Source organism: Triticum aestivum, chromosome 4B, assembly GCF_018294505.1.
Source record: "Triticum aestivum cultivar Chinese Spring chromosome 4B, IWGSC CS RefSeq v2.1, whole genome shotgun sequence".
NCBI lineage: Eukaryota > Viridiplantae > Streptophyta > Magnoliopsida > Poales > Poaceae > Triticum > Triticum aestivum.
The window spans coordinates 585,051,129-585,055,187 of NC_057804.1; the positions used below are offsets into that span (position 1 = coordinate 585,051,129).

General features: G+C 47.2%; 1 long non-coding RNA gene across 1 annotated transcript; it reads left to right on the forward strand.

Annotated features, from left to right (window-relative positions):
• The first annotated feature begins 562 nt into the window (after positions 1-562).
• Positions 563-3,030, forward strand: LOC123093411 (uncharacterized). Its single transcript, XR_006445331.1, has 3 exons — positions 563-1,345; positions 2,046-2,244; positions 2,323-3,030. It is a non-coding gene; the product is annotated as an uncharacterized lncRNA (long non-coding RNA).
• The last annotated feature ends 1,029 nt before the right edge of the window (positions 3,031-4,059 follow it).

The following is a 4,059-nucleotide window of genomic DNA, read 5'->3' on the forward strand; positions in this document are numbered from 1 at the left end:
ATATGAAAAACGTACTCTGAGACTTTGAGTGACTCTGGAGAAGAATCCCCACCATGAGAAGAATCCATCATGACAGGTGGCATACTTGCAGATGACTTCCAACGGAACCCAGCCCTGTACCTGTAGAAGATGGGAACTGTTTCAATCAGTAGTTTCATTAGGAAAACAAATGCAATGGTATACAACATTTGCACTGGTTACTTTCTGCAGACTTGAGACAAGTATTTTCCTGGACTCCAAAATTGCATTCATACAATGCATCTTGGTTCATCGAACTCTCCAATTGCTCCTGTAGCAGTCAACCGATGGATACTGAACTCCATAAGCTCCGTATACATAACACATAAATTAGTTCATAACTTTAAAATACATCATATGACCCCCCCCTCCCCCAGATATTCTACAAAATTATTTCTCATGGACATAAAACCGATCATCTCTACTTCTATAAAATATCCAGTTGGTGGTGATGGTGTGCCTGCCATACTTTATTTTGGGCCGTCAGATCTGCATCGAACGCATGGGAGGCAACCACGCCTTACTCTCTTGGTTTAGCTCCATTCCTCACCTTATCCAAGCCAAGCACTGGATCCTTCACGAAAAAGAAAGAAAACACTGGAACCGAAGAGGGCAGCGGCCACTGCCGCACACCGCCGGCGCCGCCGGCGCCGTCCGCCCCCGATTCCGCGATGCCCCTCTTACCTTCTCCTCTGACGCAGTTGCGCCGCCGCCCACCATCTGCCCCTCGTTCCCCGCGTCTCCTCCTCCCCCCGCCCCATCTCCTCCCGTCCCCCGACGCCTACGTTGGCGAGTACACCGCCGGCACATTCCGTCCCCCGATCGAGTCCGCGACGCCACTCCCGCCTCCTCCTCTGATGCAGAAACCCGGCTGCCCACCACCTCCCCCCTCCTACTGGCCGGCTCCTCGGGTCCTCCTCCACGCTCTACTCATCCTCAGCGGCGCCGGCGCCAGCTTCCCTGCCGACGCGCTCCACGGCCGTCCTCTTTGCGCACGCGCTGGTCCACACCCACGTCCTCCTTCAGTCGACCCCGTCTCAGATACAACTGGTCTGGTGTGATGGTTGACATGGGGTACTATGCCTCTGCTTCCCAACCCGTCCCGCCTCCCAAGTTCAATTTTTGTGTCCTTACAGTTCAAATCCGCGCGCCCAGTTCGAACTGTCCAGAAACCAGTCCTGCAGCCCAGTATAAATAAGTGGGCAGGCTTATGGGACTCACGCTGCTCAAACTACACCTCCAAGAAGGCACACAACCTTCAGATCGAACAGATTGTGGGGAAGTGTGATTCACTCCTCTTCGCCATCTAATCTTCATCAAGGGCAAGGTATGTGCTGTGAATGAATAGTAAAATCTTCTCTACGATCTCATCAACTTCATCTTTGTTATTAGACAATACTTACTTGTGCAATTGCATATGTGATGGTGGTAACAGATGGAACTGTCTTCTATTTTTTTCCATCAGCAGTGTTTAGTTGCAATGTCTTATCCAGAATCGTCTTCTGGAATGAAACTTTGAGTATTACTCCCTCCGTTCTCAAATATAAGTCTTTTTAGAGATTCCAACAAGTGACTACATACATAGCAAAATGAATGAATCTACACTAAAATATGTCTACATACATCCGTATGCGGTAGTCCATTTGAAATGTCTAAAAAGACTTACATTTAGAAACGGAGGGAGTAGAAAGGAATGACAAACTAAGGATTTGAAGGTTCATTTATTATATTGATGGCTATATTTGCCATAGGCCAAGTGCTTCCCCTTTCAGCTATGGAGTGGCATGGTATTCCACGAGATAGCTTTTTGTGGCAGCGTGATGGCCATACATAAAAATAATAATTCATTCTAGCTTCCCCGTCTAAATACTGTATCAGTAGCAGTTGGAAAAGTACTGAATGATACACATTTTACATAGCTGACTCCAACATCCAGGATTATATATATCTAATCTGGCTGTAGTTTTTATGCATTTTACAACTTATTTCATCTAATCAGTCTGCAATTTGATTGCATTATTTTGTAGCCAAGTTTAACTGAACTTGCTCCAGTGGCATGCCAAGTGCTCATACAAGTCTATTTATATATATGTGAGCCAACAGATATGACAAGCTCAAGTCACTCGTCTTTGGATGATGAAGTGACAAAAAAATCATCTATGATTTTTCGTACTAATGGCATGCTCATATCAACGGATGACTTGGTGCGAGGTGAAAGTTCAGAAGGTAAATGTATAAGGCGAAATTGTGTGTATAAGTAATTTTATTGAACTACTTAATTAATTTCTCGTAAAAATGTTGTAGGGCGAAAGCGTGCACGTGAAGCCATAAGATATGCTAGCCGTACACCAGAACAAATCCAAGCAAGGCGAGAACGTGTTAGAGCACGTCGGCAAAATTTAACACCTGTTGAGAAGGAAAAGATTAATGCACACAGAAGAGAGAAAAGACAATGAATGACACTTGATGAGAGGAATGCAAGCCAACGAGCGCGTAGGCAAAGTTTGACATTAGATGAGAGGCAAGAAAGAAATCCACGCCGGCGAGCACGTAGGCAAAGCCTACCACCTGAAGAGCGGCAAGCACTCCTAGCTCAACGTAATGCAAGCTACGCATCTAAACGAGATGCCCTCTGCAGGGATTCTGTTGCACTATGTTGCTCTTTCTAGAGCTACATCTAGAAGTAATATGAAGATTCTTACCATCCCAGATAAGCAAAAGGAAGGCCAGTCCTACTCCGTTGCAAATTTTACAAAGAACATAGTCTACAAAGAAGTTCTCAGCATGTAGTACAAGGTATGAATCACACAAGTACAATTTGGTGGCCGTAAAAATTCAATCTATCTAGATTACTAGGGTCAGCCATGTAAAATTGCTTCCCATCTATGGTTCTGAAGTTTGTGTGGAGGACTTTCAGAAAAACAACTAAGATGCTTGCTTTAGCGTTCATGATATTTTTGCAGAAAATATTGTACATGTATTCGAATTGTTTTTTTGTAGTTTTCTTTATTACTCCCATTGTTCAAAATAATTTGGATGGCACCTACAGCAGCTCGCTTTCTCATTGATGCCCCTCCTTTGCTTGATAGTTCCACATCAAGTCTTTCAAGTCACAACCTAGATATTTGTTTCCCTGCTGTCTGTTATCTGTGGAAACCTGGTTGATGCAGGAAAGTTAAAAAGAGGGCAAGTACTGATTTTTTGTATGTATATACATGTGCATTCACCACCTTCTATATATATATATATATACATGATTCAAAAGCATGTTTTACTGTACATTTTGTTCCTTTGCTCGATACAAAATGTATTGCAAGTGTTTTCGAGAAAACGCAAGAGCTTGCATTTCATTGCTTTGGAAAGAGAGTTTCGGTTACAATCCTCCTAGGAGGGAATTACAAGGCTGAGGGCATGTTAGTGCACGTCCCAGGTTTGGGGCAAGATGGCACGAAGCCCGAGGGCGCCGGCTCTGGCCCAGAGGGTGGCCTCGTCTTTGATCTTCGTGAGCAGGTCGGTCGTCGAGGGCTGGCCTCTGTTGAAGACGCAGTCGTTGCGGTGCTTCCATATCATCCATGGGACGAGGAGGGTCGCGGAGGCGAGGCCCTTGCGCATGAGTGTTGGGGTGGCATGTCGCGCCGTGCGCCACCAGTCGTTGAGAGAGAGCTCTCTGTCGGGCGGGGCGCAGGGGAGCCTGAGCCAGTGCAGAACCTCATGCCAAATCTGTCTGGTGAAGGGGCAGGCGAGGGTGAGGTGGTGCATGGTCTCGGGGGCCTGATCACAAAGGAGGCAGCGTGCGGGGTGCTGCAGGCTGCGGCGGGCGAGGCGGTCGGCAGTCCAGCATCGGTCCAGGCGGGCGAGCCAGTGGAAGAAGCGGACGCGCGGTGGCGCCCAATTCTTCCAGGTGAGCTTTCATGCATCGCAGCCCAAGGAGCCGTTGAAAGTGGCGAGGTAGGCTGATTTGGCGGAGTAGACGCCGCTTGTGCTCCACTTCCAGACTAGGCGATCTGGCTCGGCGGAGAGTGTCGTGGCGCTGATAGTTTG